Source organism: Aotus nancymaae, unplaced genomic scaffold, assembly GCF_030222135.1.
Source record: "Aotus nancymaae isolate 86718 unplaced genomic scaffold, 86718_ANA_hifiasm-v0.15.2.pri h1tg000019l, whole genome shotgun sequence".
Taxonomy (NCBI): Eukaryota; Metazoa; Chordata; class Mammalia; order Primates; family Aotidae; genus Aotus; species Aotus nancymaae.
The window spans coordinates 7246100-7258772 of NW_026988431.1; the positions used below are offsets into that span (position 1 = coordinate 7246100).

Below are 12673 nucleotides of genomic sequence, written 5' to 3' on the forward strand. Positions count from 1 at the left end.
TTTACCCAAAGTAACAGAAAATGATGAGTAATATGGTTCAGCTGTGTCCCCACCCAAATCTCATCTTGAATTGTAGCTCCCATAATTCCCATACTGTGGGAGGGACCCAGTGGGAGATAACTGAATCATGGAGGTGGTTTCTCCCATCCTGTTCTTGTTGTAATGAATGTCTCAAGAGCTGATGGCTTTATAAAGTGAAACTCCTTTTGCTTGGCTTTCAATTCTTTTGTCTGCAGCCATGTAAGATGTGCCTCTCACCTTCTGCTATGATTATGAGGCCTCTGCCGCCATGCAGAACTTTAAGTCCATTATGCCTGTTTATCTTCCTAGTCTCAAGTATGTCTTTTTCAGCAGTGTGAAAACAGACAATTACAGTAAATTGGTATGAGTAGAGTAGTGTACTGCTGAAAAGATACCCAAAAATGTAGAAGTGACTTTGGAACTGGGTAACAGGCAGAGGTTGGAACAGGAGGGCTCAGAAGAAGACAGGAAAATGTGAAAAAGTTTGGAACTTCCTTGAGACTTATTGAATGGCTTTGACAAAAATGCTGATAATGATATAGACAATGAAATCCAGGCTGGGATGGTCTCAGATGGAGATGAGGAACTTGTTGAAAACTGGAGCAAATCTGACTCTTGGTATGTTTTAGCAAAGGGACTGGTGGTATTTTGCCCCTGCCCTAGAGATTTGTGGAACCTCGAACTTGAGGAAGATGATTTAGGGTATCTGTTGGAAGAAATTTCTAAGCAGCAAAGCATTCGAGAGCTGACTTGAGTAGTGGTATAGGCATTCAGTTTTAAAAGGGAAACAGAGCATAAAAGTTCAGAAAATTTGCAGCCCAATGATGCCAAATGAAAAGAAAATCTCATTTTCTGAGGAAAAATTCAAGCTGGCTGCAAAAATTTGCATAAGTAACAAGGAGCCAAATGTTAATTGTCAAAACGGTGAGAAAAATGTCTTCAGGGCAAGTCAGAGACTTTTACCCCAGTGCCTCTTATCACAAGCTCAGAGGTCTAGGAGGAAAAAATGGTTTCATGGACTAGTCCCAGAGCCCCTTGCTGTGTGCAGCTTAGGAACTTGGTGCTTTGTATCCCAGCCATTTTAGCCATGGCTAAAATGGGCCAATATATAGCTCAAGTTATTGGCTTCAGAGGGTGCAAGCCCTAAGTCTTGACAGCTTCTATGTGGTGTTGAGCCTTCCAGTGCACAGAAGTCAAGAATTGAGGTTTGGGAACCTCCACCTAGATTTCAGACAATGTCTGGAAATGCATGGATGTCCAGGCAGAAGTTTGCTGCAGGGGCAAGTCCTTCATAGAGAACCTCTGCTAGGGTACTGCAGAAGGAAAACATAGGGTGAAAGCCACCACACAGAGCAGACTCCCCACAGGGACACTGCCTAGTTGCTCTGTGAGAAGAGGGCTGCTGTTCTCCAGATGCCAGAATGGTAGATCCACAAACAGCTTGCATGTGCACCTGGAAAAGCCACAGACACTCAATGCCAGCCATGAAAGCAGCCAGGAGGAGGGCATACCCTGCAAAGCCACAGGGGTGGAGCTGCCTAAGACCATGGGAACCCACCTCTTGCATCGGTGTGACCTGGATGTGAGACATGGAGTCAAAGGAGATCCTGTTGGAGCTTTAAGATTTGACTGTCCTGCTGAAATTTGAACTTGCATGGGGCCTTTAGTCCCTTCATTTTGGCCAATTTCTCTCATTTGGAATAGGTGTATTTACCCAATGCCTGTATCCCCATCGTATCTAGGAAGTAACTGAGTTGCTTTTGATTTTACAGGCTTATAGGTGGAAAGTTCTTTCCTTGTCTCTGATGAGACTTTGGACTGTGGACTTTTGAGTTAATGCTGAAATGAGTTAAGACTTTGGGGGACTGTTGGGAAAGCATTATTGGTTTTGAAATATGAGGACATGAGATTTGGGAAGGGCCAGGGGCAGAATGATATGGATTGGCTGTGTCCCCACCCAAATCTCATCTTGAATTGTAGCTGCCATAATTTCCACATGTGGGAACGACCCAGTGGGAGATAACTGCATCATAGAGGCAGTTTCCCCCATACTTTTCTCCTCATGGTGAATGTCTTCTGAGATCTGATGGTTTTATAAGGGGAAATCCCTTTTGCTTTGTTCTCAATTCTCTCTTGTCTGATGCCATGTAAAATGTAACTTTTACCTTCCACCATGATTGTGAGGTCTCCTCAGTCATGTGTAACTGTGAGTCCATTAAACCTCTTCTTTTAAAAAAATAAAATACCCAGTCTCCAGTTTGTCTTTATCAGCAGCATGAAAACAGACTACTAATAGAGTGGAATTCAAATTTATACTGAGGTAGTCTATTGGAAAGTGGAAGAGCTACGACAAAATGTAAAAAGACAATTGGTGGTTTGGGAATAGAAATACACCAAGAGAAGTAGCTACAATGAGCTGGTGGCATTTAATTGGTCAGCCTCTAACATCCAGACCTGGAGACACAATTATTCCTTGCATTGAATTAAGACCTTAGAGGCCCTAAATATGGAAGAATTGAAGTTGCCTCTCTCTGCTCTCACCTGCCATATGCAGTTTAAATTAAAACAATAAAAAATAATAAAGTAATTTTTGAAACTCCAATAAAGTTTTATTTTTTTCCAGGATGAATACATTGATGCTTTTTGAAACATTGAATATTGAATTTTAAAACTATTTTATCAGCCAGGCATGGCAGCTCATGCCTGTAATCCCAGCACTTTGGGAGTCTGAGGCGGGTGGATCACAAGGTCAGGAGTTCAAGACCAGCCTGGCCAACATGGTGAAATCCCCTCTCTACTAAAAATGCAACAAAAAAAAAAAAAAAAAAAAAAAATAGTGAGGCTTGGTGGTGGATGCTTGTAGTCCCAGCTACCTGGGAGGCTGGAGCAGGAGACTTGCTTCAACCAGGGAGGCAGAGGTTGGGGAGGTTGCAGTGAGCTTAGATTGCACTATGCACTCTAGCCCGGGAGACAGAGCAAGACTCCATCTCAAAAAAAAAAAAAAAAAGTTTTACCTGTTTATTGGGTATTCAGTACTAATAGCTCAGAGTTTCTTTATCCTCCAGCAACTCATGCAAACTTACTGCTATTGAATCTGTGATCCTGACCTTGACTGTGGAATGAAGAGTTCATGACTTTGGATTGGTAAACTTGGTTCATTCATCTAACCTTGGTTGGACAGCCTCATTTAGATCTTTCATGTTAGTTTTGATCTAGGGCAGACAACAGTAGACTTTTCCCGTAAAGGGCCAGATAGCAAATACCTTAGGCTTTGTGGATCTTGGAGTCTCTGTTGCAGCTACTCAAGTCTGCCACTGTAGTTCAAAAGCAGTTATAGACAATATATGACTAAATTGATAGCTGTGTTCAATAATATTTTATTTACGAAAACAAGCAACAGGCCAGATTTGACCTGGGAGCCACAGTATGCCAACCTCTGATTTGGGGAAGACCAATGTTTATGCCTTCCCCAAAATTTATAACTTGAAATCCCTCTGTGTATATATCCTTAACCATCAATTCTTCATCCTTTCCATTCAGCACTTTGCCTACAATTATATTATATTGCTGCCAAGTAGGTGATGATTCATTTTTGGCCTTATGATCCAGAAGGCCTGGCTTCCCCAGAAGTGGTTACCCCATCATTATGCTAAATAAACAACTCTTTATAAAAATGGAGAAATACAATAAATGTTCCAGATAGATTTACAAATTACACCATTAATAAAGATAAGTCATAATTAAATGAAGTATTTCTGGAGAATAGTGCCTAGAGAAAATGCTTGAGATCATGCAACTATTAAGTGACTGACGCAAGAGTAGAGCAGAGCTCCTGAGCCTCAGTCTAGTAAGCTTTACTGTGCCCTTTTACCTCTTTCCTCCAAGCCTGCTTACCCTGTGCTTTGAATAAAACACTTCTCATACACGCTGTGTCTCTGAATTTCATGTTAAAGGGCTCTGATGTCTATGCTGTTTCAGGTCAAGCTTCTCTTCACCTGGTTGTGGCTAACAAGAGGAACCAATGATTGAATGACAAAGTCCAGTGGCTATTTCTGAACTCTCCCTTTCCTTGATCAACATACATCATTTGACTTTTTCTTTTTACAACCATCTTTTCCTTGAAGAAATTTCCTTCCCTTATGATTTCCCAGCATTGTTTTTCAAGGTTCCTCTTCTCTCACAGTAGTTCATTTTTAGTTTCTTTTACTGGCTCTTTGTCCATGTAAATTCTGGTGTTCCCCAGGGTCTTGTCCTCAGTCTTTTTATTTTTTCATAATTCTCTCAGAGATCTCTTATCCATTCCCATGGCCTGACTACCATTGACCTGCTCAATCTTGCAAAATCTGTATCTTGTCACTTTTCTGAGCTTCATATTTCTATTTTCAACTAAACTAGTCAATTCTGCTATAATGTGACTTATGCATTCCAACAATATGCAAAATCATGCAACAAAAACAACAGGACTTGTATAAAATCAGAGTTAGAAGAACAATGGTCTATCAGTAACTGTAGTGGACTGAATATTTATGTCTTCCCCAAAATTTATATCTTGAAATGCTAATCCCTAAGGTGGTGGTATTCTGAGGTGACACCTTTGAGAAGTGATTAAATCATGAGGCTAGAGCCCTCTCTGCACCCCAGAGAGGTCCCTTGCCCCTTCCATCATGTGAGGTTACAAATAAGAAGATGATTATCTATGAGGAAGTAAATCCTCACCTGAGTCTGAATCTGCTGATGCCTTGATCTTGAACTTACTAGCCTCCAGAACTATGAGAAATAAGTTTCTTTTGTTTATAAGCCACCGGATTTATGGTATTTTGTTATAGTAGCCTGAATATGCTTAAGACGATAACACAGAGAAGAAGATAGAAACTTAAGAAAAGCAATATTACAATTTTACACATATTAGATGATTAATAAATGCATAAATACTACAATAAATATGACACTTTACCTTAAAGAAGACTTGAAGTTTGCTTGTAGAAATGTGATTTGAAATCGTTGTACTTTGTGTTATTGTGAAGTGTAGAAACAGGGCTATGTAAAATCAGTTGGAAAGTTTTGAAGCCAGATGTAGATGGGTGTGGCTCATAACACATCCTGCAAACTGGGATAGTGGGTAGATATTTGAGGTATGCATGTGTGTGAGTTTTGGTATTCCTGTGTGGTTTGGTTCACCTGGATGCAGTTTTCTGCATTCACCTAGTGTATTTTTGTGGGTGAAATCACACATAAGCAAATGCAAAATTCTTGTTATGCTCAAATTATCTCCTAATATATTAATATCGTTGGAACAAATTCAAGGTTTTACAAGTGTTATACCAGAACTGATGCCTCCCAGGCATCTCAGTCTCAACACATCAAATCATGATATGCACAATTATTTTTCTTTGCTAAGTTTTTCTTTCTCCACAAAATCTGTTGATGCCATCAACAAATAGCCAACAGTCTTAAACAGAAACCTTGACATGGTCTTCAACTACTTCTCCATTACTCATTACATCCAATTAGTTTCAACTGCTGTCAATTCCACCTCATATATGTCTCTCAAGTTCATCTTCTCTTCTCCATTGTGGGAATTGTACTGATTCAAACTTACCATTTCTTGCCAGAGCTCTTGCAAGAGTCTCCTACTTGGTTTTACTGGCTCAATTCTTATCCCCCAGCACCTGATATTTTAAACAGCTGTCATGATGACCTTTCTCACAGCAAATTTTCTAAGAGTAAAGACACTGAGGTTAAGTCCCTGCCCTACCCTACTATCTGTATGATTTTAGGTAATTTACTCATCCTCGTTACCCTTCAGCTTCCTCATCGAGAAAAAGGAAATAATAACAAATCTTGTGTTACAGGTTTGTTGTGAGTATGAATTGTATAAAGAGCTTAGCACAGTGTTAAAAAAGTTTTCTCTGAAGAAGAGATACTTGTGTTGAGACTTAAATGGTGAGAATAAGTTAGTCTTCCAAAGAAAAGGGGAAGAACTTCAGGTAGAGGAGCATCAAGGGTCTTGCAAGAGTCTCCTATTTGTTTTTTCTGGCTGAATTCTTATCTCAGTCTCAACACATCAAATCATGATATGCCCAACTGTTTTCTCTGCAAAGTTTTTCTTTCTTATCACATATGTGATAGATAAATAACAGTTATAATCAATGTCATTATTATGATTATGATTATCATTGTCATCATCATATCATTGTCACCAGGAGGATATCATTATTTCAGGAAAACTGGAATTCAGTTCTTCAAGTTGAAAAACCAGACGTTTTACCCTTTACTTCATTTATTTTAATTCAATATATGTGTCACATATTGAATGCCTACTGCATCCAAAGTCGTATAAAGGGAGACACTCACTTGAATCTAATTACTAAGACTGACAAAAATTATGTATTCATATTTCCATCTTAAAGAAGATTGTCATGATGATGGTAAATAAAGTACAAATGGAGTATAGGAAAGGAGATAAATTCTAATGAAGGATTTTGGAGGCCTTTGGGAAGAAAATAATATTTAAATGGTCATGAAGATGGGATGGCCTTGAGAGCCAGCTATGAATAATAAGCTATATTTTAGAAACATGATGTGGTTTGTATGTGACTGGAAGAAGGAGAGTTTAAAAAATGGTGGCTGTGTCTATTGTGGCTGGAGTGTGGTATGCAGGAAGAAAGGAGCTGGAATGTAACATGGGTTACTGATGATTTGGATCAAGGTGAGAGTTCAGCAGATCTTGTTCATTCTACTTTGAAGTGAAGTCTGAATCTAATCGTTCATCTTCATCCCCACCATTATGGCCCTAATCCAGGACATGGCCTTCACTCACATGGAATACTGCAAAGCTTTCGGATCCAAATCCCTTTCTCTGGCCTGCAGAGCTTTGCACTGTCTTGACTTTGCTATAAATACACTTGCATTAACCACACCCCTTATCCCAGTCATGATGGTTTTCCTATGACCCTTGAAGAAGACAGGTTGTTACCAACTTCAGATTTTAACCCTTGCTCCTTCTCTACCTGAAGTTCTTCCCCTTTTCTTTGGATGACTAACTTATTCTCACTATTTAAGTATCAGCACAAGTATCTTTTCTTCAGAAAAGACTTTCTTAACAATCCTATTCAAAATAGACCACCCTCATCACTCTCTATAGCATCACCATAGATTAAATATTGTTTATTTATCACCTATCAAGTCCACCAGGACACAACCGTAACTGTTCTGGCTCAACATTGTATCTGTAGTGCACAAAACAATGCCTGTGCTTACTAAGTACTGAGAAGGTCTGGTTCTATGGACACATGACTATAGGTAGATCCAGGCTATACAGTTGGGTAGGAAAGGCCCTGAATGACAGACTGAAGAATTCATGTTTTCCTCTGTGACAGTAGCGGTTTGGTAAGTGAATGTGTTTTCTCCTCCTTCTCAGCTTCTTCTCCACGTACCTAAGTTCCCACTCATTCATCATGGCTCAGCTCAGGCCCTACCTTATAGTGATGGTTATCCTTGATCACATCTGGAAATGATTTTTTCTCTTCTTTGCATCCTGGGCTTTAAAAAAATCTATTATTCATGTTGTTTTTGGTACTAGTCATATGCTGCAAAAAATTACTTCGTATTTTTCCATCTGCCTAAATTTATCATTTCAAAAAGATGTCTGAGTCTTTTAAGAATGTCACATATGACCTATGCCCTGTGGTTCTTGCCATCTCTTATAGGTCTGAGACACCTCAGGGGTTTCTCATGTGCTATCTGGTTATTTTTAAGATAATTAATATTCTTCCATTTTCATTGTGTGAATTGTCCTGAATTCAACACATACTTACTGTGTGCCTAGAGTGTGCTGTGTTCTGTGGCATATAAAGATGAGAAGGGTACAGAGTCTCTGCACTCTGGAAATCCATGACCAACCTAGGAAAAGTAGGTGCATATAATTAAAACCAGGTGTAATAATTAGAGTGCCGTTATCTATGTTTGTGCTGACTGTAATGAGACTGTGAATGAGACATCAACTGATTTCATCAAAAGTGAAAAAGGGTGATTGTACAAAGATAAGAAACTCAATTGAGCTGGGACCATGGGCAGGTGGTGCAGCATCGCCTGGGACAAGGCATTCCAGTTGGAAGAACGGCATGGGCCAAAACTCAGTGGTGTGAATTTGCTGATGACTCTGTGAATAGCCTATAAACTTGAATGGCTTGAACACAGAGTGCAGAGGTAGAAAAAGGAAAGCTGAGGATAGGAATTAATTTTAAAAATTTTTGCATGTTTTAGAAGAAAGAGCACATGCAAAGGTGATGTTATACATAGTTCTTCCCAAGCCAATTGCATCAGAGCTATTCTGTATAACGAGTTCCCAGAAGGTGACAGCATTGGACTGATCCCGCAGGCATCTCACCTTTTCCACAGTGAGTGCACCCCAGTCTGTAAAGCAGCCTGGAGCTGGCAGAACTGTCTCTGTTTCATCTTGCTTCCATTTGTTTACACTATTATGAAGTTTACATAACCTAACCTGGATGGGCTGAGCTCACCAGAAATGTGAGCCCTGGGTTTGATTCAGTGCAATTCACCTTTAAAGCATTCCCGAAAATGCATTTGACATTAGCAACTAGAATTTCAGTTATCTGGGATGTGCTTGCCCCGTGGATTTGGCTTGTGAACAACACATGGCAGAGGATGTTTATACTGAGGTGAACAGGATGTTCATCCTGAGACTCTGCCAGAGGCTCTGTCAGGATCATACAGGTGTCTGCATAGTCAGGCAGGGTCAGGCCAACACATCGCCTTTGGCGGATCAGGAAGGACCAGCCTAGTGCCCTGGTGCCTTAACGGGGAAGGGGAGGCCGAAGGTGGAGCAGTAATACCCCAAATGTACTGTGCTTTTCCAGAACTTGATTACACTGCTTTCTGATACAAGAGAATATGTACTTAGGAGCTGGCAACATTCACTAACTTCTAATTCCTAATCTGGGTAGACCAAGGGTTTAACAGCTCTTAATTTGGTTTAACCACATGCTGAAACATGATGGCAAGGAGAGAGATTAGCAACGTTTCTCCCTCACACTGAAGAGACAATGCTCCAAAGCAGCCGTTATCTGGTGACTGACAGGGACTTGGTAGATGCGCATCCCACAGCACCCTTGCTCCTTTGCACAAATGATTGATTCTGAGGTGTGCCCTGTACTGTTCCCAGAATCCCCCTGAGGGATTGAGCTTCGGTCACCCACAGCAAAACTCTGATCTATAACACACCCTCTCCTGGCTGCCCGCTCTTCACTGCCTCACTTCCCCCTTCCCAGTTGATGCCTTCTGGTGTCATCTTCCAATTATCCACCTGCCCTCAAATCTCTGTCTCATTCATTTTGGAGGAATCACCTAGTATAGCCAGAGTAGACTTAAAGACTAGAATCTGGCCACAGGAGCTTTTAAGAAAGGGTAGCTTGAACGTTACAGAATTTATTGAAAACCCATGTGAGTCAGGTTCTCTACTGGACACTCGTCCTGTAGCAGGATTGTAGTCCCCCATCTCCCTTCAGCATTCACCTCTGCACAGCGAAGCTGCCCACCACATAGCTTTTCTGGCCTCAAGAACATACTCTGTCTGCAAACTGAACAACTCAGAACTGAGGTGAAATGAATATTTCTGAGGCAACTCTCAGTCAGTGATGGATGGCAATGACTAGGTGAATAAGTACATCCCTCACCCCTTAGGAGAGGTAGCTCTCAGGCACAGCTTCCCTATTTCCCAGAGGTCCAGGCAGGATAGAGTCTCCAATGTCCGCAGTAGGACCCTGACCATTGGCACACTTTGTGAGCTGCCTCCTCTTTTCTCTCTTCCTTCTCGAGCCCACTACCAGTGTTCCCTGAGACCTTCTCCCAGACAAACCACTTGCATCCAAATCTTTGTCACAGAAACTGCTTCTGGGGGAGGCCAAAACATAAGACAACACATGTATCTCATTTGATGCTAATAATAAACAATGGAGTCAGATAATACAAAAATGGTAACGCTTACTCATTCTCCCAAGTACTTTACACATATTAACTAGTCTAAGTCTCACATCACCATAATAATCACGGTACTAAAATTATGCCTGTGTGTGGATGAGGACAGCAAGGCATGAAGCATTAACAGTGTGGTCTATGGTCGCCTATGGCAGAGGAGCCAGGATTCTAGCTCAGGAAGTCTGGCACCAGAATTGACCCTATTTTTCATTTAAGGAATCAAGACTCAGAAACATTAATTAACTTTGCAAAGGTCCCATGATGACAAGCAACAAGGCTGAGATCAGAACCCGTGCCTGAGTCAATGAACTTTCCCTGCTGTTGTTAAAAAACATTTTCCCAAGTCCCTGAATGGATCTCTGTTTCTCTGGAGCAACAGGCCTGGACACGTGGAGCCCCATCCAGTGGTAGTCTGGCTCACTACACCCCATATTTTTGTGCTGAGAGGGAAACAAAGCCCACTCGGGTACTGTAGGGGGATTCCTACAAGCCACCAAGTAGCCTGAAGCTACCCAATGCTTCCACCTGGATGTTTTCCAATATGTGAAATTGCTTAATAAGGAAAGCAAAGATCTTGTTTTCTATGTGTTTCTGATCTTTCTTTCTAGTAAAATGGTTAGTGCTTGATGAATGTATTGTTCTTCAAAAGAAAAGGGAAAACAAGTAAGGTTTGGACATTGAAAGATCGAAGACTAGACATTGAATTTCCAGAATTCTTCTGTGGATCACCTCTAAGTCACTAACCACATCAGTAAGAAGAAAACACTCCACAGCTCATTGCAGTCGGATGCCTCTTTCACACCAGAGCTATGTCACTTCTTAGCTGTGTGCATTTAGCAAAATTATGTCACCATTCTGAGCCTGACTTTGACTAAAGTGAGAATAACAATAGTGCTGCTATGCCATCCCGAGGTGAGAATCAAAATGGGGCAAGGCATAGGGAATATTTTGTGGATATTAAGATGGTATGATATACTAGCGACATTAAAAGATTACAAAGCAGAGTATGGGTTCCTTCTCTTAATTTTGCCAATATTAATTAATGTAATAACTATTTACTGAGCATATTTGAGTTCTCAGACACTGCTCTAGGTTCTAAGAACACAGAGTAAATAAACAAATGAAACCGGGCGCAGTGGCTCATGCCTGTAATCTCAGCACTTTGGGAGGCTGAGACGGGTGGATCACGAGGTCAGTAGATCAAGACCATCCTGGCTAATATGGTGAAACCCCATCTCCACTAAAAATGCAAAATATTAGCTGGGCATGGTAGTGGTTGCCTGTAGTCTCAGCTACTCGGGAGGCTGAGGCAGGAGAATCTCTTGAACCCAGGGGGTGGAGGTTGCAGTGAGCCGAGATTGCACCACTGCACTCCAGCCTGGGCAACAGAGTGAGACTCCGTTTCAAAACATAAAATAAACAAATGAAATTTCCTGCCACACATTCTAGTGTAAACGAAAGAAACTATTTAGTTTGTTAGAAGGTGATAAGTCCTAATAGGAACAGATCAGCAAGGAAGGGCAGAGGAAGCATTAGAAGAAGCGCTGCACTGTCACATAGAGTGGTCCAGGAAAGGTCTCATTAAGTAAGTAATATTTGGAAAAAGAGGTGATCAACTCAAAATAGATTAAAGACTAAAACATAAGACCAAAACTGTAAAAATCTTAAAAGAGAACATAAGGGAAATGCTCCTTGACATTAGTTTTGGCGATGAATTTTGACATCAAAAGTATAGGCAACAAAAGCAAAGATAAATAAGTGGCACTACATCAAACCAGAGAAGTTCTTGTGCAGGACAGAAGACAATCAACAAACAAAACGCAACCTATCGAATGGGAGAAAATATTGGGAAACTGTGTATCTGATAGGGGGCTGATATTCAAGACCCGTAAGGAACTCACACAACTCAACAGCAAAACCAACCAATCAACCAAACACATAACCAAATAAAAAAAGAGAAAAGGAGCTGAATAGATGTTTTTCCAAAGAATAAATACAGATGACCAACAGGTGCATGAAGTGGTGCTCGCCATCACTACTCATCAGGGAAATGCAAATGCAAACCACAACAAGATATTGCCTCACACTTGTTAGGATAGCTGTTATCAAAAAGGCAAAAAATAACAAGTGTTGGTGAGAATATGGAGAAAAGAGAATCCTTGTACATGGCTAGAGGAAATGTAATTTGGTACAAGCCTTATAGTGAATAGCATAGAGGTTCCTAAAAAATTAAAAATAGAACCACCGTATGATTCGGCAATCCCTCTGCTGAATATACACCTAAAAGAAATAAAAGCAGCATGTCTAAAAGATATTTGCATGCCATATTCTTTGCAGCATTATTCACAATAGGCAAGATACGGAAACAACCTTAGTGTCTGTCAATAGATATGAGGATACAGAAAACGTGTGTGTATATGTGTATGCATATACGGGAAATATTATTCAGGCTCAAGAAAGAAGGCAATCTTGCCGTCTGTGACAACATGGATGAACCTGCAGAACTTTATGCTAGGTGAAATAAGGCAGACACAGAAAGACAAATACCCCATGATCTTACTTATGTGTGGAATCTACAAAAGTCAATCATTAGAAATAGAGAGTATAACAGTGGTTACCAGGGGCCGGAGGTGGGGGAAATTGGGGACTATGTGTC

At 40.7% G+C, this 12673-nt stretch overlaps 1 pseudogene; it reads left to right on the forward strand.

Moving 5' to 3' along the window:
* LOC105705563 (keratin, type II cytoskeletal 8-like) overlaps positions 1–12673 on the forward strand; it is a 141348-nt pseudogene that overhangs the window by 17268 nt on the left and 111407 nt on the right.